At 43.8% G+C, this 22,675-nt stretch overlaps 1 protein-coding gene and 1 pseudogene across 1 annotated transcript in view; both read right to left on the reverse strand.

Moving 5' to 3' along the window:
* The window catches only part of Sesn1 (sestrin 1), a 104,988-nt gene that overhangs the window by 44,797 nt on the left and 37,516 nt on the right, over positions 1-22,675 (reverse strand). The gene's annotated exons all lie outside the window — the stretch shown is intronic.
* Positions 14,406-15,663, reverse strand: LOC118570636 (annotated as a pseudogene).

The raw sequence follows: 22,675 nt of genomic DNA on the forward strand, positions 1-22,675 counted from the left end.
GAACATAGGTGTAGTAGCTAACTTTCCCTAAGGTTATATGGACAGGTGAGAAGACAGATAACATAAGCAAGCAAGTTAAAATAAAAAGGTAAGTAGACTGGAGGATAGCCTCAATCTCCATGAAGGGTCTGCACACATGTGGTGCATATAAACTCATTCAGATACACAAAAACACATCAACAAAAAATGAGTAAATTTAAAATCCAGCTCTTTATGCAGTTATCTTCCAAGCTTACGGTAGCACAGTGAAGCAGAGAGTGTCAGAACCTGATGTAGAATCTGGGTTCCAACCTCAGGACATTGTTTTACCTCGGTGTGCCTTAGGTGTTTGTCATCTGTAAACTGAGGCGGTGGACTTCATGGGGTGGTTCTAAGAACACATAGTGTGACAATCTGCCAAAGCCAAGCAGGCTGCTATATGACAGAGCCGGTATTTTGGTGCCATCTACAACATGCCATCTACAGTTTCCATGAGGAAAATAATAATTTATAATAAGTTAAGGACAAGCATTTGTTTAATATTGTCTCTCATATCCTAGCTGTTACCATGTAGCAATCAAATGACACGCAGATGGACTTCGCTGTTAATCATTTCTAAAGAAGCAGAGCATTAGAACTCAACAGCCCAGGTTCCAAGGATCAACCCAACCTCTCTTTGCCTTGATGTCTCCACCACACAATGGGGATGACAGTACAAGGAAAGGCACAGGATCACATAAACTATACACAGTGACTCCTTAGTGCTCAGTAAATATGACCTCTGGGAAGACGAGCCTATAACCCCAGTGTGAGACCCTGGGGTCAGGACCCAGGTAGTCTAGCAAACTGGCAAAGTCCAAGCTCAGTTAAGAGACCTTATCTCAAAACAAGGTAAGCAGAGGAGTGACATTAGATGTCTAACTCAGACTTTCAGAAGGATACACAAGGGTAAGTGCACCTGTGTGCACATGTGCATATACACATAGCCAAGACACAGAGAGAGACAGAGACAGAGAGAGAGAGAGAGAGAGAGAGAGAGAGAGAGAGAGAGAGAAGGAGAAGGAGAAGAAAGGGAGGGAGGGAGGAGAAGGGAGGAGAGAAACTTTTGTACTAGAGCTTTCTATCACTGGCAGTCTAATATCCTAAAGAATAGAGCCAAAACTTCAAGTTCATTGTTTTTAGGGGGTGGTGGCGGGGGTGTTGAGGATCAAACCCCAAACCTTATACATTCTAGGAAGCATTTTAACACTGAGCTACATACCACAGCTCCACTTACTTTCTGAACAAGTTTCTTTTCTTTTCTTTTCACCCAATTTGAACAGTCTTAGTTGTGGTGGTTCCAATGAGAATGATCCCCATAGACTCATATATTTGGAGATGTAGTCACTAGGGTGTGACACTGTTTGAGAAGGATTAGGAGGTGTGGCCTTGATGGAGGAGGTGGGGCTTTGAGTTTGAAAAATCCATCCCAGACTCCATCTCTCTCTCTCTCTCTCTCTGCCTGTTGCCTGAGTATCAGGATGTGAAGCTCTCAGCTACTGCTCCAGCACCATGTCTGCCTGTCTGCTGCCATGCTTCCCACCACGACGATAATGAGCTAACCCTCTGAAGCTGTAAACAAGCCCCAAATTAAGTGTTTCCTTTTATATGGGTTGCCTTGGTCATGGTGTCCCTTCACAACAATAACTAAGACACTGGTCTTTTCCTGTTTCCTTTCTTCTCACTCTTACTACAAACACACATACATATTCCTGTCACTGGCCTTCCATTTGGCATGTTTCCATGGCGTGTTTCCCATGGAGGGAAGTGTCAAGCAAATTAACTTGGTGATGTATCACTGTCACTGCATTCCTAACCTAACTTTCACACTTGCCCACACACAGATCCATTCTGCTCCTTTTCTCATTTGGTTAGTCTCACTGTGCAGTCCAGGCTGCACTCACTTGCTACTCCCCACACCCCACAGCTCTACTTTCCAATTACAGAGTTTCCAGGCACATGCCACTGTGCCTGGTTCCATGACACACATCCTAGAAGTTCAACTCTAAAAATGGACTGCCTCAAAACTACAATTTTTTTCCTTCACTATTCACTCAACACATTTCTGGTAAGTGTTCATGTATTAGGGATAATTAGATGATGAAGGCATGAGAAACTCCCTTTGGAGTTGTTGGTGAAGGGAGTCCAAGAGACTCTCCAAAGAATATAGACTGTTGCTGTTTCCGTCAGCTGCCTCCCAGAAGCTGAAGGTAAGTTCCTACTGCTGATGATACTGTGTACTTTGGACATAAAACTTGAAGAACTTGAGCTGGATCTGACCTCCTCCCTGTGGAGGCAGCCTCCTCCCTGTGGACTAGCTCTCATAGTACCAGAAAGCAACATACAAGCTGCTGAAGGGGGAAGCAACCAACATTCCTGCTCAGCTGTGATGTCTGTGACCCACAACAAGTAGCATGGCAAAAAATCACTCAGGGTGCAATAGTGGCTCATGTGTCTTAGTGTAACCAACCACTGTCTAATTAGATGTAAGACCTTCTTAACAGAAGAAACAGTGCCTGATGCTATAAACTTAGCCAAACATCTGTGGTTTGCGAGGTCATGGATCTTGCAGGAGAATGTACTACTGCTACTTTTCTAAGTCAGTAAAATTCCTAACCACATTCTAAATACTTACTTTATACTCACAGATAGGTGTAGCCCTCACCCATCAAAGAAGCTTCTTTTTTACAGCAGATGGACACCATGAGAGAAGCCACTAGTCACAATGCAGAGAACAGCTGACTATGAAATGCCCAGCCCAGCTGATAAATCTACAACACAACCCTTACACCCAAGGCTCAAGGAGCATTGGGAAGAGGAGGCAGAGAGATTCTGAGAACCAGAGCTCAGCAGCAAGATTGTGTCTTCTAGCTGGGCTGTGGTGGTGCATACTTTTAGTCCCAGCACTTAGGAGGAAGAGGTAGGCAGATCTCTGAGAATTTGAGGCCAGCCTGGTCTACAGAGTAAGTTCTAGGAGAGCCATAGTTACACAGAGAAACCCTGTCTCAAAAAAAAAAAAAACCAAAACAAACAAACAAACAAACAAAAGATTGTGTCTTCTAGGTATTACAGGGAAGTTACATCCATAAAATCTGAACAATATAGATGCTTAAACAAGATATGAAAAAAGACAGCATCAGTTGACATGCCAAATTGTATGTGGTTAATCTCATATGACTCTATTCTTAGATGAAGAGCTACAGACAATTAAGGACTGCTGAGAGAGTGATAATTAGTCTTCCCCAAGAAGAGACCCCTAAAATGGCTATCCAATAACAAGTAGCCCTAAAAACCTACATGTAAGCAACGCTAACAGGACTCAGTGGGTTGCATTTAGATATTTACCTATGCATTTATATGTAACAATAATAATTAATGAAAAAGAGGCCATAAATGTGAGAGGAGTGGGTGTGTTGTGGAATATTAGTTGAAGATGTGTTACATTTGTTTGTGCTCTGGAACATTCATTTTAATGATGCAAAGATGTGTTGCAATCTTTTATGTCGCATTTATTTAACTCTGTGAAGCTATGTTACTGTACCTATCTAAAACACTTGATGGTCTAATAAAGAGCTGAACGGCCAATAGTGAGGTAGGAGAAAGGATAGGCGGGGCTGGTAGACAGAGAGAACAGATAGAAGGAGAAATCTGGGAGGAGATGATCTAGGAGTGAGAGAAGGAGGAGGACTCCGGGGGCCAGCCACCTACACAGCTACACATGGAATAAGAAGGAAAGAAAAGATAGACACAAATCAAGATAGACAAAAGCCAAGAAGTAAAAGATAAATGGGATATTTTAAGTTAAGAAAAAATAGCTAGAAACAAGCCAAGCTAAGGCTGGGCATTTATAAGTAAGAATAAGACTGTGTGTGATTTATTTAGGAGCTGGGGGGCGGGCCCTCAAAAGAGCAAAGAGCCAAAGATAAAAAGAGCAAAAAACAACCAACAACAGGGCAGATCATGGGAGGAGTTGAATGGAGGAGAGGGGAAAATGATACATTTTAATTAAATAAAAAAATAATTTAAAAAGATACCCTGACTTCAGAGTACCACAGCAGGCATTCCTTTAAGTGCAGACTGAGTTTTGTTCTGTTAATTTGTTCTCTATACATCTGTAGTCCAGAATTTTCCTACAAGATCAAAATGGGGGCTGACATGAAAGAATGGAAGAGAGCCGACATCTGAGTGGTAGAAGAGCCTGTGCACTCAGTTAGGGGGAGGGGACCTCTGCGGAGACTGCAGAGCAAGGGAGCACACACTGTCTCTACTGGACTTTCCAGGGGCCTCTTCCCCTCCACACCATGACTCTTAGTTAGGGTTTTTATTGTTGTGAGGAGACACCAGGACCACAGCAACTCTTATAAAGGGAACGTTTATTTAATTGGGGTAGCTTGATTACAATTTCAGAGGTTCAGACCATTATCAACATGGCAGGGAGCATGGCAGCGTGCAGGCAGATGTGGAGCTAGAGCTGACAGGCCTTACATCTTGACTCAGAGGCAACAGGGAGTTGACTGATTGTCACACTGAGGGAAGCTTGAGCAAAAAGACCTCAAAGCCCGCCCCCATAGTGACAGGCTTCTTCTAACAGTACCACACCGTGACATCACACAGGAGCATCAGCAGAGGCGCTTACTGCCAAGCCCTGGGTCCTCCAGCACAACTGCCATCATCACTGTAGGACCTTCAGACCCACAGTCAAGGTCTTCAGAAGCTCCCCAATTGCCCACTACTCCTTCCCAATTCCAGGCCTCACACAAGATTTCTACCCACCCCTAGCACTGACTGGAGATTCTGCAGAACGGGAAGAAAAGGAACCTTATTGGAATTATAGGGGTGAGGGAAGGGGGGTAGATATTATTAAAATGTATGGTGCACATGTATGAGAGTCTCAAAGAATAAGTAAAAACCTATTTCAGAAGTTTAGTTGATCTCCCATTGTCCCCATCCCCACCCCCTGCAGAGGCATTGCTAGACTGCTCACAGTGATTGCTGTGCAAGCCTGAGGACCTGAGTTCAAATCCTCAGCACCCAAAGAGAACATCCAGGTACAGATTCCTACCTAGTGTTGGGAAGGGGGCAGATAGGAGAATTTCCAGGGCTTGCTGGCTACCAGCCCAGTTCCAGGACAGTGATAGAGCCCATCCTGAGGGAATGGAGTGGAAGGGACTGGGCAGGACACCTGATGTCCTCCTCTGGCTTGTGTGCACCCGAGCATATGCCACACCCTCCCCCCTGCACCTACACACACAAAAGGCAAAGAAACTGCTAAGACTGACCCCACATGGCAGTTTCTTGCTATCAGCCCTGTAGTTTGGCAACTTCATGCAGTAAAAGTCATCTTCGGTTGCTTTAGGTTGGCTTACATTTTGCTGGAGTGAGAAAATCAGTTCAGAGGGAGAAGGAACACATGCACTTGAACTTCAGACTGTAATCTTTGTGTGTCATCTAGGATGAGACAGTGCAGCATCAGACTGTGGCTCCACAGGGTTGGGGCACCAGCTGCCATGCAGGGCTTTGGTTTTGTGGTATCCTAGGTTTGGGGAAAAGTGAATGTATGCGCTAGTCTGGCTGTGACGAGCGTTGTGAGCATGACGACATTATGCATTTCCCCTGAGGTTGTGGCTGTAACTCTTCACAAGAGGCCCGTGGGAACTTTCGAGCAGCTCGCTGAGGACGAGTGCCTGGAGGAGGGCGACCCCAGCGCAGCTGAGCAGTGGCCACCATTGTCCCCGCTGGACTGTTTGTTCCTCTCAGCTCTTCTGCCATTATTCTCCGTTCACTGCTCACTTTCAGTTCTCTAGCTTAATAAAAATGCTCCAAAGATAATTATTATGAAACAAGACAACCACAAATCCAGAAAAGAGGCACAGTGCCCATCCCTGTTAGCAACAGACGTGGAGATGCTGAGGCTTTCTTTGGCCTTGGTTCAGCACCTGAGTAAAAAAAACTTACTGACTTTTCTTTGCCTTTTCTCCACAGTGCCCCTCCCCATAACCCTCCCCAGTGTCCCCTCCCCATAACCCTCCCCAGTGTCCCTCCCCATAACCCTCCCCAGTGTCCCCTCCCCATAACCCTCCCCAGTGTCCCCTCCCCATAACCCTCCCCATAACCCTCCCCAGTGTCCCTCCCCAGTGCCCCTCCCCATAACCCTCCCCATAACCCTCCCCACAACGTAATTCCACTTGTACTCCTCATACAATACAAGAAGTGCAGGAAACATGTGTCTTAGCCAGAGTTCTATTGCTGCTGTAAAGAGACACCACAGCCAAGGCAACTCTTCGAAAAGAAACGATTTCATTGGGGCTGGCTTATAGTTTCGGAGTTTAGTCCATTTGTCATCATGGTGGGAAGCATGGCAGCATGCAAGCAGACATGGTTCTGGGGAAGGAGCTGAGTTCTCCATCCTGATCCACAGGCAGAGAGAGTGAGAGAGAGAGAGAGAGAGACAGAGAGAGACAGAGACAGAGAGAGAGACAGAGAGACAGAGAGAGACAGAGACACACTCTGGCCTTGGCAGGGGCTTTTGAAATCTCAAAGCCCACCCCCAGGGACACACTTCCTCCAACAAGACCATGCCTCCTAATCTTCTCAAGTAGTGCCACTCCCTGGTGACAAGCATCCACATCTAAGAGCCTATGAGGGTCATTCTCACATTCTAAGCCATACACAAACCCCAATCTTTCTCTCCTGGATGAGCTGGAGTCCAGAAAACAGTTTACTTCATTTATGAGTCATGCAACTTACTACTACGACATATAATATTTACTTTTTCTTACTTAAAGAATACTTTTTCCAACCAAAATTTTAGCTCAAATGTTGTCCAGCCAGGTTCTAAAAAAAACCCACCTCCCCACCCCCACAAGCCTTTTGAACTGGATTTACGTATGGCATACACAACAAGGTATGCACAGAAAATACCGTTTAGGCTCTAAAACCCTAACCCTCCACCACCTTTGCACAGGCACAGTTAAGGCAACCTTAACTCACAGGGTGTCTGAAGACTCCATGATGTTAAAAACCCCTTTGGATTAAACAATGCATCTAAATCCAGTTAATATCTGATGTAATCATAGAATTTCAGAGCTTATTCATTAAATAAACTGACTGAAACCAGCAGTTTGGAGCATTCTACAGATGATGATATTGAGAAACAGGTTAAATGCATAAATGTAACATCTATATATTGACTATATAGTTGGGTGGTTTTGTTTTTACAAACATCTGGATAACCATGTACAGAATCAGAGCTAATATCAGAATTGACTACCGCTTTAAAAAAATATGATTTCTGAACTATTATTTAGAAACAATGGAACACACACACACACACACACTCATTACCCAAATACTCCCTCAGGAATCAACGGTAAAATGGTATGTAGTTATTTTTCCTTTACACATTCAATTGAGGCTCAAGAAAGCCTATAGTTCATAAGCAGATTAATTTTGTATCTCCTGTTAAAAAACCAAATGTCTTGTAAAGAGAGATTCAGTGCTATGGGCTTGCTTAGCTTCCAAAGATTGACTGCTGGGAGACTGGTCCCCAGTGTGACAGCTGGAATCTCTAAGAGGCCCAACCTAATAGAAGTGGTTAGGTCATGGGGCTCCACCTCCAGGAGTGGATTCAAACTGTTTTGTGCAGGTTAACTAGGTCTCCTCTAACTGTTAGTTAACAGGGAGAGAATTGTTAAAGAGGGGGCTGGCCTCTCCTGTTATTTGAACCCATGCCTTGGCAGGTCTGGGTCTGCCAGTCTCTGCCTACTTCTCAGCCAGGACATGGCCAGCATCCTGCTTAGATTCTCCACTCACCAGAATGGCAAGCTAAATAAATTTGTTTAGTGATGTTGGGAAGTGTTAGAGATATACACCTGCTCTTAAATAAACCACTCCATATTAGTAATGCAGTCTCAGGTATTTTGTTTGAGCAATGCAAAATGGATTAAGACAGCCAGTAAGCTATAGGTGTACTGAAATCAGAGACGAGCTTGTAAGACAAACATGTATACACAGCTCATCTTGAAAACTGGGTCCTGCACTGGAGACGACACACCTCTGTTTACTAAGTTCAAGGCCCCTGTTTTGTCAGGTCTCACTGGGACAGATGACCTTGTTTTAGCTTTAGCTAGAGTCATTGGCTTTGTTGAGAAAGGTGTGACCATGCCTTCAATCCCAGCAGGAGGCAGAGGCAGGCCAGCCTGGTCTACATAGTGAGTTCCAGGATCTCCAGGGCTACAGGAGAAGCTGTCTCAAAAACCTCCAGAACCAAAACCAAAACAAAGCAACAACAAGAAAAGCACAAAGAGATGTTTACTCAGTGGGAAAAGGAGGAACTCAGTCCAAAAGGAATAAAGCAGCATTGATTCTCATTTCATATTCACCAAGGGCAGACACTTCCTTGAGTGGGACACAGGACGCAATTATATCAAAAATATCTTAGGCACTACATTAGAAAATTTTGATAAGCAAGAGCAAATGTTTGCCTGTGTGTCGTGTCTGAGTAATGTGTCTACCTTAGGTGTAAATGCCTAAGAGCGGTCGGAGCAGAAAAACAACGGGCTCCCTACTGCAGAGCAAAGAGGGGACTCCACAGAGGGGGGGGAGAGCGCAACCAAGATAAAAGCTGCCTACTTTACACGAGGGTACAGACGTGTAAAGTAGGCTGCAGAGAGCTGTGAAGTCACGGTACATGCTCAAACATGCCAGGGAGCTGACGACTCTCCTTCGGTTTTGCAGAAGTCATATTAATGTCCAAGTGCCACCACTGTATTTACTACTTCCAGTTCAAGATTAACTTAATACAAAATAACTGAAGGGAAGAAGTTGAAATTGGGGGACCACAGAGCTGCCTTGTACCTTTTTTTTTTTTTTTAAACAGGGTTTCTCTGTGTAGTTTTGGTGGCTGTTTTGGCTCTTTCTCTGTAGACCAGGCTGTCCTCGAACTCACAGAGATCTGCCTGGCTCTGCCTCCTGAGTGCTGGGTAAAGGCGTGAGCCACCACTGCCGGGCTTGTCTCATGACTTCTTGGTGAGTGAGGCAAGGGGGTATTGAGCTTTGCCCTAATAAGCACAGTTAATGCATGTCAAGGGGTCACAGTCCTAGAACTAGTGTTAAAATCCTAACTAATTAAATGACATAAAGATGACTTACATTTGCAGATGTCAAGCTTGCCGACCCCAAAACAAATAAATGAACAAAATTTCAATTAGGAGGTTTTTTGTTTTGATTTTTGACACTCATTCACTGTTTTCAAAAACCTTGTGTTTTCTTTCATCTTAACTAGAGTTTTGCTCATGCAGAAGATGAGTTAGTGAATGATGGTGTCCTCCAGTCTGAAAAGGAAGCAGGTTTGAAAGCACTGCTGAGGGTTACATTGGAGCCACGGACCAAGGGCTGTGGCGGGGAATCTCCTGTGTGTGTGGAAGGGCGGCCATGCCAGAACCCCGATGACCGAGTTCACTTAAAAACGAGCCTGGGAAAGCAGCTAAGCAGAAACACATGGCCTATTGATACAAGTATTATCTTTAGAGCAAGAAAACTCCAGTTCAGGGATTAGAGATTCTGGAACTGCTGGTCTTCAAATGAAAATTATGTATTCCCTTTCTCTCACCAAAGAATTTAGCTTGTTATGTTTCAACACTTTTTTTTTTTAAGTTCATGAATAAAAGTATGAGGGTAAGGGTTGGGGAGGAAGAGGCAGAGATGGGATGAAAAGCTTGTATGTAACATTCGGGCTCCTGATCTCTCTGTCAACTTAGTGATTAGCGTGGGGAAAGAAATGGTCATGAACCCATCATTTTAGTTTACTGCTGTTTCTTTTCAGGTGAAGATCCCAGGCTTGTCAGCAACTCCAGCAAACCACCTCAGGTGTTCTGCTACAGTGACTAAACTACAGCAGGAGCACTGCTGTGGCTCCCTCGACTGCATTTAACACCTTGAGAACAAATGCATCCTTAGCCTCTGTGTGGCCAATATATTTTAAACAGTGTATCCTCAGTTTGCAGAGTAAGCATCATCGTCAATGGAAGGTACAGAGTTCTTTCCTAATCCTCCTCTGCACGAGCTCAGTTACTCTGCTAAACCCACTTATACAAAGACTTGTGCTATGAACTCTTAAGCCAAAGGAAGGATTATGAAGCAATGAAGGGCAGAAATGTCCAGAACAATGCTAAAATTCCTGAGGTTGTGGGAATTATAGGGTTCATCTTCAACACGTGAATGATTTCAAATGTTTTTCTAAGTGTGCAGAATCCTGGAATTAAACCATATCATAATTCCTTAAATATTAAACATCTTTAAGATTATCCTAAGATAGCATTGAGAAATGACTTTTCAAATAACAATACGAAAAATTTCAGATATAATTAATGAACGCAGTAGCTAATTTTCCAAGCATATTACGTCAAAAGCCTATGCAAGCCCTTTGAAATCCAGTAACTGTATGGATTTAGAATACAGATGAATAAGTATTTCTAGTTTTGTGCTAAGTACCAGTGAAAATGAGGAGTTCTGATACCTGAGCTACATGTTACTAAACACACAGACAGCAAACGAGAACTCTGGAAGGTTAGACGGTTGCAAGCATTTGCCTTGTCTGTTTGTCTGCCGCAGACAGCTGAGATAATACAGAGATTCACATTCATGTCCACTGGAGCCTGGGTGCGGTGGTGCACACTTTTAATCCCAGCACTCGGGAGGCAGAGGAAGGTGGATCTCTGTGAGTTTGAGGCCAGCCTGGGCTACACAGTGAGTACCTGGACAGTCAGGCCTACATAGTGATACCCTGTCTCAAAAAACAAAAGACAAAAAACAAAAACAAAAAACAAACAAACAAAAAACCTATTTGCAAAGGTTTTTTGTTTTTGTTTTAAATAAGAATATTTAGAGAAGTCATTCTAGAAAATAAATCTAAAAGCTTGCCTTCTCTATCCAAAGAGCTAGGAAGGGAATGGCCTAGCAAGACAGAGCATTTTTAGATACAAGTCACTCTCCTGAGGTCGGATGCCTTCCCTGCCACCACACTAACAAAAACAGCTGTGGCCCTACCCACACCCAAACCAGCAAAGGCTAAGTGGGGATGTGAACATCCACTCCAGTCAGATGTAGGAAGCACTCCAACCCCAGCCAGGGGCCAGATTTTCATCCTCATAGGGCAACAGCAGTTGCCATGCCCCACTGTTAGTAGTGGGGAAGCCCACACAGGAAGCTGGCCTTCCACATGCACCCAGAGGCAACGACCATCCGCCCACTCCTGTCTGAGTGCCGTGACAGAGATCTAGGCAGTCAGGACTTTTGACCATGGTGATGAGGCCACCCCTACCCTGTGACATCTTGGGAACAGTAGAAAGGCACGCTGGTGTCTTCTCGACAAGGAGGCATCACAGAGAGCCCATCAGACAGCTGAAACTTGCACCTTTTCCAGAGTAACCGAGAGTTCCCCCAACACACACAGGCCAAACCAGAAACCAGAACTTCTGCCTTTTCATGCAAAAAGGTAATAGCCTCTTCTCCTGCCGGAGAGGTGTCAGAATAATAGCCAACTACAACAAAATACTTGAATCAGATCCAAAGTTTCCCACATTAACATCAAACAGGTACAGCATCAACAGAAAATTACAATATGAATTTCAAATACAGATGTATTCAGATATTAGAATACTGAAAAATAAGTATTTCTAGCTTTGTATTAAGTGCCACTGAAAAACTGGGGGAAATTCTGCTGCCTAAGATATACATTATATACAAGTAGGCACACAATACAGATGTGGACTGCTGCATAAGATATATTTTATATGCCAGTGGACACACAATATAGATTTGTCTGCTGCATAAGATATATTTTATATGCCAGTGGACACACAATACAGATGTTGGAAGTATTTTAAAGCAGTCATCAGGAAAATATGCTAGGAAGTACGTTCAAAGACTTGGAAGAAATAAAGCCCAGCAGAGACACAGACTATGTAAATGGACATGCTTAACAACAGATGGAGGGGGTCAGTGGACTAGGAGATAAATCAGCAGAACTTTCCAGCAACAGAAAGAAAGCAACAACAAAACAAAACCAATGAGCAATACCTCAGGCACCCACAACACCATCACAAAATCCAACATTCCTGTCATCAGAATTCCAGAAGGAGAAAGATGCCAGGGCTGAGAACACCTGAAGTGATGGCTGAACACTTCCCAAATAGAGCTGAGACAGTCCCAAACTTAAATCTAGGGTGAACTCCAAACTGTTAGAAGAAATCCGACACAAAGATGTGCCAGTCACTTTTGGAAAAACATTTTAACAGCCGTGAAGGAAATGACACCTTATCACTCAGAGGCACCAGCGCACAAGCCTAGAGGTTGGAAGGAAGTTGTTCAGCTCTCAAGTGCTGAAGAAAATAATTTTGTTAACCCATGAGTCTATATCCTGTGAAAATACCCTTCAAGGATAATAAAACATTCTCAGATGAAGGGTGAACAAGAATGAAACACAAATCCTTCCCAGCAGATCTACTTGAAGAGAGTGACTACATGACAGGTTTAGGTTTTTATGTTTTTTGAGACAGATTTGTGTGGCCCTCACTGTCCTGGAACTCTGTAGACCAGGCTGGCATCGAACTCACAGATCCACCTGCCTCTGCCTCCTGAGGCCGGGAGATTGCCACCTGTACCTGCTGTCTAAATGACATTGGTAAACGAACGGAAGACTCAAGAAGTGAGCTCTGAACACGGGGAATGAGACATGAATGCAGCAAGCAAAGATGCTTCTCGACCGACACGCCTCCCTCCCCTTCTGTGTCCTAGATCATACTGAGACTGACTAGAACGAGCGGGTGTCACTGTGTGACGCTGACAGGATACAGAGGTGACACTTCCAATGACCCCGAGAGCGGGCCAAGGATGTGATGGAGGTCAAGTGCTCAGCCCTGAACAACACTAAAGGCACTAAACCATGGCACTTTGTCCTATCAGAATGAACCAAACTCGAAATACATGACAGACAACAGGGAAGGGAACGTGGATTCTTCTGGCAGCTAGTAACTGCACTTATAAATACTGCTGTGGATAAAATAGGAAGTATTGAGAGAATTGTAAAAACACAACAAACTGAACAAAAATGGAAACACAGCGACATCTGCGTGGCGCAGTGAGAGCAGAAGGAAACTCACAGCTACACGCACATGCCAGATAAAAGAAAATGTAAGAAAAAAATCCAAATTTCTGCTCTGCAAGCCTCAGGAAAAAGCAATGTGGACTAAGGCACAAGATGGAAAAAAAAATCATGAGCAATCAGAGTCAGAAACAGAAAAGAGAAAAAGCAGTAAAATCAAGTGCTGGTTCTTCAAAAGGAAACAAAAGTGTGTGTGCACAGGTGTCTGTGTAATGTCAGGAAGTCTGAAAATAAGACAGGCTAGGTCAATTCCCACCCAAACTCAGGTAACAGCGCCCCCTGGGGACCATGCCTTAAACACAGGTGTTTTATTTGAAAATGTCTAAAGGCAGTAGCAGTTTGTGGTTTCCAGCCAACAGGAGCCATCTGGCATTGAGCAGGGAGCAGGTACAGCCAGCTCCTCCCAAAGTGTTCATCGCAAACATCCCCTTTTAGAATCAGGTGGGGAAGTGCGGCTGTGGGGAAGGCTGTACTTGAATCCAACAGGTCTCTTGGGAGGATCTTAGAGGGCCTTGAGGCTGGGTCAGAAATGAAATATATGCAACTCCCAGCGGGTCCCTGGGTCCTTGCTGCCTCAGACCAAAAAGAACGGGGAGCAACATAAGCTGGTGCCTGATAGCTGAGGGGGAGCAGGTGGCTCTCAGGGTAAAGGGCTGATCCTTGCTCCTCCTGTGAGGCCCCAGTGAGATCTGCAGCAGGAGAGGGCTGTGGCTCTGTCACGTGGGGCTGTCACCTTCCTTTTTGGTGACTCCATATCAGCGTCTTTAGAAACAGATAACTGGAAGCAGTTAGTCCCTTCTCCACTGCTGTGATAAAGCAGCTTGGGGAGGAAAGGGTTTATTTGGAAAACTCTAATGTCAGCCCAGGAAAACTCTAGCTGCACACCAGCTCTCAATTAAGCTAGCTTTTGGAGAAGTCTGGCCCACACACTTTGCAGTGTGAAGAGAGGCCACTATAGTGTCCAGCCCACAGTCACTGCCTCACTGTCTGGATCACAGGGAGGTTGAAGAGAAGCCCTCAGAAGCCCTCTTCTCTGCCAGGGAAGGTGAACAGAGGCAGGGTGAGGTCTTTGTCCTTGGAAGATTCCTTTTAGTTCTGGCAGGGTGTGAGCCTTGTGCATCTGTTCCCATCATGCACTCTGTGGTCAGGTGGAACTGCTCCTCCAGGAGTCAGCACACTGTCTTTCAGTTAAATCTCCTGGTTTAGTAATGTCTGTAAATTTATCTCAGTGAAGACAGACTTCGTAGGCTTGCCTCCCCATCTGTGCGGTCACCTGACATGTCCCATCAGGCACTTAGACGGGAGTCGTGGGTCTCTTTCAGTGAACACATCATTGTCAATGCCCAGGATGGAAAGGGTATTTGGGAGACTCAAGGAACCCCACCAAAGCTGCCTGGGAAGTTGGAGACACCCAGTTTTTCCTGAGTACTGAAGCTTCTTCAAGCAAACTACTGTCCATTGCGGCTCAGCAGTCGCTTCTGTTCTAGACTCCCAGCTGCCCCCAGCACGAGGCAGACTGAAATGTACATTCCCGCCCCACCCTGAGAGGTCCTCCACAGGCTTGGCTCTGACGAGGGTTCTCTCTCTCCTGAGTGAACTACCAGATGTTTTCAGGGGCTGGACTGCCTAGCAAAGGCTTGGCCACATCCCTGGGCTTCACAGAGGAAAGGCTTCTCACCCGTGTGGATGTGATGGTGGTTCTTCAGGTTTGCAGCTGTGGTGAACTGCTTACCACACACACGGCATATAGGGATTCGTCCCCATTGTGTGTCCCCATGTGCACAGTCAGCCTCTGCAGCACGTAGAAGCTTCACCCACAGCTTCTGCAGGGCAGATAAAGGAGTGACTGTGTGGTCCAGCCTTCACTTGAGCTGCTTTTCCACTCAGGGAAGGGGCCCGCAGTCTGCATTTTGCCCCCTACCAGAACCAAGGCAGATGTTTTCTCCATTGCTGCTGGCTTTTACATTGTTTGCCAGTTACGAATGAGTAGCAGCAATTAAACTTCATGGGCTCATTGCTGAGCACAGAGGAACCATGGAATACTCCTCTCTGCTCCCACCAAAGAGGAAGTCATTTCTGAATCCTCTGGCTCATCCTGGGTAAAGGCTAAGTGCTCATCCAAACCCAGACTTGCCCTTGTTAGGGTTAGAGTCAAAGAAGTGCCGTCACTTGGCTGTAGATCTTGCAGCAAAGTAGGCGACTCTGGAGTGGACAAGACCACTGGGGACTTATGTACACTCTGAGCCTTTGTCTCTTCTCCGTCTGGGCTCACATTCATCTGAGGGCTTCTCCAAACAGCTGAAGACGGGACCTCCTTGGAGGAATTAGTAACCTAATTCTGAAGCCTCGGTCACTTGTAGGAGGGATAAGCAAGTCATGTCTTTAGTTTCCGATTCCACTAGCCCTTGTCCCAGGCGTGTGAAGGTATTCTGAACCAACTGAACCAAGAGCTCTGGCTTGGAATCTCACTCATCTGATAACATCTCGATTCTGCTGCCAAAATCCTGTAGTTGTTCCAGGGACAGGTTCAAATCCAATTCAGAGTCGATGACACCTTCCTGTTACATTCATAGCCTTTTAATAAACATGCTTTTCCTGTAAGATGTTGAACTGAGTTGCTAATCAGTTTAACCTCCCAGTCCAGGGCAGCTGGCTCTGTCAGTCCTGAATTCCGTCCACACCCACCATATTCATAAGGGATGTTTTCCTGCCCCCCCCCCCACCTTTGGTGGCTTAACTTTAGAAAATAAATTGGGAAATATTACCTCTTTTTATTTTTTTAAAGATTATATAAGATTGATGTTCATTCCTCTTTAACAAAATTACAGTGAACCCATCTGGACTTGAAGAGTTCTTATGAAAGAATTTTTAAAAAATCACAAATTCAACTTCCTTAATAGTCATTGCCCTTGTGCTGGTTGGTTTTTGTCAACTTGACACTAACTAGAGTCACCTGAGAACAGGGCACCTCAATTTAGGAAGTAAGTGTCTCCATCAGATTGGACTGTGAGCGTGTCTCTGGGGCATTTTCTTGGTTAACGGTTGATGTGAGAGGGCCCAGCCCACTGTGGGTGGTGCTTACCCTAGCCAGGTGGTCCTGGGAAGCATAAGTAGCTGAGTGTGAGCCTGAAAACTAGCCAGGAAGCCACACTCCTCTGTGGCTTCTGCTTGAGTTCCTGCCTCCAGGTTCCTGCCCTGACTTCCCTCAGTAATGGAGAGAAATGTTAGCCAATGTTAGAAATGTTAGCTGTTAATCTCTCTCACCCACCAGTCCCACAGCTGCTCAGACCCAACCAAGTAAACACACAGAGACTTATATTGCTTACAAACTGTATGGCCGTGGCAGGCTTCTTGTTATCAACTTCTTCTATCTTAAATTAACCCATTTCTATTAACCTACAAGTTGCCACATGGCTCATGGGTTACCGGTACCTTACATCTTCCTTGTCATGGTAGCGGCTGGCAGTGTCTCTCAGCCTCAGCCTTCTAGTTCCCAGATTCTCCTCTCCTTGTCCCACCTATACTTCCTGCCTGGCTAGTGGCCAATCAGTGTTTTATTTATTAACCAATCAGAGCAACACATTTAACATACAGAACATCCCACAGCACTGGTGAAGGTTTTCATTTGTGACTGTTTTTGGGGAAGAGTTTTCGTCCTTGACCCAGCTGACATATGGAAAATATGGTTAAACAATGTCCTGCTTCCAACCACAGCACCTCCCAGGAAGATGCCTTGTTGCTCTGAAGAAGGGAGTGATGCCAATTATGTTGTGGCATTGGCTCTTCAGGAACCTGACCGAGCAAAAGACTCAGCCACTGGGCTGTAAAACATAAACTACTTGATTGTCCCCTCAGCCCAGGCTGGGTCCTATCTTATCCTGCACACCTCTACTTGGTCATTATTTTAGTTATTTGTTTATGGAACTAAAAGAAAAACATGTTATAAGGGGGCCTTATTTGTTTTTTTTTTCCTAAATAAAAAAAATCACATGATCTAGAGTTTCAGTTTTCCTTTAAAATAAACAAAACAACACTGTCCAAAAAAAAAAAAAATGTGGATATGGATATAAAGGTACTTATAAGAGTATTAACAAACAATTCAGCAAGAGAATATTATATCCAGTGACTTATTAGTGACTTATATAAGCTTGGTTCATCAATGTAATCTACCACACTAACAGAATAAAGAAGAAAAATCACATGATGTTAATAATTGTTATCATCTGGACTGATACAGAGCAAATTTAGTGTGGATTAGGGATTTTGAAAAACTTTTGGAAGGACAGGAATGTAGGAGATAAAAGAAAGAACTACACAAACCTACAGCTGTTTTTCTACTTACTAGGGAAGGAGAGTCATATCATAGTAATTGTCAAGCAAAAGAAGAAAATAAAGCTACATGTCTGGGGCTATGGCTCAGTGGTAAAGCTCTTACCTAGCATGTACGAACAGAGAAAGATGGAAGCCCCTGAGGCCAATGGTAGATGGGATAATTTAAGGAAAGCTGGCTAGAAGTAAGCCAAGCAAAGGCTTAGCATTCATAATTAAGAAAAAGCCTCTGTGTATGATTTATTTGGGAGATTGGTGGTAGGCCCCCCAAAAGAGGAGAAATAAACAATACATTCCTAGTCCACTCTTTAATATTTTGACCTGTTATCTCCAAGTATTCCAAAAGCTCTGAAAATATTTTAGTGACATAAACCTTATATAAAGATTTGATGCTACATTGACCTCCAGTCATCAGTGTTGAACTCACCATTACCATCAGTGCAGTTCTGAGAGAGGGGTACACCTCTACTTCACTCACTTGTTGGTCCACTCAACAAGCATTTATTGTTGACCTAATATGGTGAGTCATACTGTTGACTTAATAAGAACCAACACAGAGCTGGAGAGATGGCCGGGTAGTTAAAGAGCACTTGCTGCCCTTGTACAGGACCTGGGTCAGCTCACACCACCTGTAACTACAGTTTCAGGGAATCCAATGCCATCTTCTGCCCTCCACAGGCACCAGGCAGGCATGCGGTGCAAATACATACATATAGGGGAAAACTCATCTGCATAAATAAAACAAGAAAAAGAAGTGAGATATGTTGAACAGAACTAGGTAGGCATTTCTGCCTCAGAGAACTTATAATCCCATCAAAGAAGGCATCAAACAATCAACAAATTAATTTAAAATCACAGATGGACAGATAGTTGCCAGTTACTAAAAATGGTATAAACCTAGACTGACAACAGTAGCATGTGTGGATGTTGTGGAATATTTAACTACGGAAAGATATGTTACATTTGTTAATGCTGCAGAATGTTCCTTTAACTATGTGAAAGTATGCTACATTTGTTTGTGCTGCCTTTGTTTAACTATGTAAAGATGTGTTGCCTTTGCTTAACTATGTAAAGATGTGTTGCTGTTTCTCACCTTGCCTGCCTAAGCCACCTGACTGATCTAATAAAAAGCTGAAGGGCCAATAGCTAGGCAGGAGAGGGATAGGCAGGGTTGGTGGGCAGAGAGAATTAGTAGGAAAAGAAATCTAGGCTTGAGAGAGAAGATGAAGGAGAAGAGAATGAGGGAAAAAGAGAGGGACACACTCAGGGCCAGAAGCCAGGCAGCTGCCAGCCAGCCATGAGAAGCAATAAAGCAGTATGTACAGAAAGAAAGGTTAAAAAGCCCGAGCCAAAACATAGATGAAGAGAAACAGGATAGTTTAAGAGCTAGCAAGAAATAAAAGCTAAGATAAAGCCAAGCAAGCATTCATAACTAATAAAAAGTCTCCATTTCATGATCTGAGAACAGAGGATCCAATGTCTTCTGGCCTCCTCAGGTACTGCTGTTGTTATTTTTTACTCTTTTGGGGGACCTGCCTCCCAGCTTCCAAGTAAATCACACACGGAGGCTTACTATTACTTATAAATGCCTGGCCTTAGCTTGGCTTGTTTCTTGCCAGCTTTCCTTAACTTAAATTAGCCCGTCTACCTTTTGTCTCTGGGCTTTTACCTTTGTCTTACTTCTACAACAACCTTACTTTCTTACTCCGTTGCTGGTTGTGTAGCCAGCCTCTGATGTCCTCCTCCTCCTCTTGCAACTAGATCTACATCTCTTCCCAGATTTCTCCTTCTAGCTATTCTTGCTGCCTGCCAACCCCACCTATCCTTTCTCCTGCCTCGCCATTGGCCATTCAGTGCTTTATTAGACCATCAGGTGTTTTAAACAGGCAAAATCTCACAGCTTCACAGAGTTAAACAAATGCAACATAAACAAAAGTAACATACCTTAAAATAATATTCCCCAACATACTGAACACATGTGGTGTACAAGCATATATGCAAGAAAAACACCATTAATATACATAAAATAAAAATAAATCAACCTTTCTTCCCCCTGGTTTTTCAAGACAGGGTTTCTCTGTGTAGCCCTGGCTGTCCTGGAACTTGCTATGTAGACCAGGTTGGCCTTGAACTTCCTGCCTCTGCCTTTCTAGTGTTGGCATTAAAGGCAGGCACCAGCATGCCACGCTAATAAATACATCTTTAAAAGAAAAAAGAAAGTGTATTACTAACAGAGTGGAACTTTGGAATGTCTCATCAGTTCAGTGTGTACTCTTTTGTATCCCAAAGATTCAGAATGTTTCTACTCCATATTTGAGTGCATTTTTATTAATTAGAATTATACCAATAAAAATTAATTTCATCTACAAAGTAATTCCTGAAGCAACTGAATTTTATGATGCTCTATGTTACAGTTATACTATGTATATAATAGCTTTAATTCTTAGCTTCCCCAACTTCTAACTGAAATTACTTTGTTTTCCATAAGTAACTATTGATTCACTCATTGCTTTTTCACATCAAAACTGATCATTAATATCAAGTTTGAGCAACTTTAGGGTTCTTTCATTATGAGTTGCTTTTGTAGCCATTATTTTATACCATATCTTATTTCACCAACTATGACAAGAAAATTCTATCTGTATTTTAAGAGTAGTAGTTAAATTTATGCTGTACAATTTTAACGATGGTCATGTTTAATTTGAGGTTATCTCTTCTCTCAATTTTATTCACTCTTTCTGGTTTTTGTTTGGTTTTGTTTTTTAAGATAGTCTTGCTATGTAGCCTAGACTGGCCTTGAATTCTTGATCCTCCTGCCTCCTCTGAAGTCCTGGGATAACAGAAGTGTGCCACCACATCTGGAGCTCTAGTTTTAATAATGTTATTGGCAAACTATCTCTTTTCTCTTTTTCTTCATTTTTTGGGGGTGAGGGGTGGGAGGGATATACACAAGGTTGTTTACATATAGTTCTAAGTGATTGTTGCCTGAATTTTCTTCTGGTTATTTAGACCAATGATAAACAAAAACTTCCTTAAACACAGGAATGCCGTTACTACTGAAGGGCTACGTAGTGAAAGAAGTGCCGTGGAGCATGTGCAGGTCAGTGAGTGGCCCTGGAGCGGCTCTCTCCTCCCACCTGCAGGAGGTTCCGGGAACTGGACCTGGAATGCAGGCTTACACTGCAAGCGCCTCTCTTTTCAGGCTAAGCCATTTTGATGACTAGAGTTTTTAATTCACGAAGGCTGTTAACTTGCTCCATATATAATACATTTTCCCACCTGTAGTTTGTATTGCATTTTTGTGAATTTAACTTCACTGCAATCAGCCAGACGGCGGTGGCGCACACCTTTAATCCCAGCACTCAGGAGGCAGAGGCAGATGGATCTCTGTGAGTTTGAGGTCAGCCTGGGCTATAGAGCAAGTTCCAGGACAGGCACCAAAGATACACAGAGAAATTCTGTCTCCAAAACAAACAAACAAACAAACAAACAAACAAACAGAAAACCAAAAACTTTACTGCAATCCAAATTAAGTTTTCTGGTAAAGGTTTCTTCTCTGTCATTATGCTTGAAAAGGTCTTCCTGACTTTCAGGCCAAGTTGACAGCTAAATTTGTGAGTGTGTGCTACATTCAAACTGCATTACTTTCTCCAACATCAGATTGCTATGTTTCCTATTCCGACCACCTGGTCCCAATAACCAACTCAGAGGCTGAATATGAATTATAAATGATCAGCTGATAGTTCAGGCTTGTTACTAGCTAACTCTTACATTTAAATTAACCCATTTCAATTAATTTATGTATTACCACATGGCTCGTGGCTTAATCTGTCCTCTAGCATGTCTTGCTTCCTGAGCAGCTAGCTGGCATCTCTCCTGACTCAGCCCTCCTTCTCTGCATCATTCTCAGTTTGGTTTTCCCATCTAACTTCCTGCCCAGCTACCAGCCTGTCAGCTTCTTATTCACCAATCAGAGTAATACAGTCACAGTGTAGGAAAGGATTGCGCCATAGCACCTGTCCCTTTACAACACAGGCTGTAGTTCCTCCTGCTGACATTCCTCACAGAAGAACTCAACCAAGTCCCAGTTACAGTTTCTAAAGGAAGTCTACTTTATTCCAGGCTCTTGCTTCTCCTCAGAAGTCCACATTTATCTTCTGGAGCATAGATATTTATTGTTTGACCCAGACTGTCATGCAGGCACTCCTAGTATTTAAACAGTGGCTAGGATTAGCCCCTTCACCCAGCAACTGATTACAATTCTTTTAATAGAATGCCTTCTTCTTAACACATGACTCCCTTTGACTCACATTTTAAAAAATCCATTCATATGTATATCCTCTGTGCGCCACTCCACCCCTGCCCAACACAAATAATCCAGGAATGGACTCTAGGCTCTGGGCCCATATGGATTCTTTTGAAAATAATCTACTTTATCACATGGATCCTAGGAAAATGCTTCAGCCAAGAGCAGGCGGGGCCTGGCTGTGAGGAGAACAGCAGAGAGCTGAGCTCAGAAAAAGCTCTCCTAAGAGCCCAGCACCCCCTTCCTGCTGCGACTGTCCAGACACCAACCGCAGCTCACAAGTGAGAGAAGGAACCTTTCGTCTGGCACAGAGGTGAAGGTGACCGAAGTCAGTGGCCTTGCTTTGTTTTTTCCAAGTGCACAATTGCTCAGAGATAGAGGCTACACAGTCCCAGAGGAGGAAGAAAAATGACAGGAAATCCTGATCCACATTTGTCCAAAATCATCAAACAAACTAGGCAACTGGTAGTCAGTCAGTCATGTGATAGCTTTGAAGTTGTCAGCAATCCTTGGCAAGTACAAGAACAGAAAATAACGTCAGCAAAACTCTACATTAAAAGGCTGCACATTGTCAAGTCTGTCGCCCTTAACAAGTGTCGGGGCGGACACCTGAGAAAGGAAACTTAGCTGGAGTACAGACTTCTGCTCCGTGAGATAACACATACCGAAATGTCAAGTACGCTGTACTTGAGGAAGATCAAACTCCAGTTTCCCAATATTCATGCATCTCCCTCCATATGTACCACTATATACACACAAAATTTACAGACAACTTCTTAACATCTTAGCCAACCTGAGGAACCATTTCCTTCAAATTAACTTTAAAAAAATTAATTTTAATTAAGGCATAAAAAACAATG

This window comes from Onychomys torridus, chromosome 19, assembly GCF_903995425.1.
Source record: "Onychomys torridus chromosome 19, mOncTor1.1, whole genome shotgun sequence".
Lineage (NCBI taxonomy): Eukaryota > Metazoa > Chordata > Mammalia > Rodentia > Cricetidae > Onychomys > Onychomys torridus.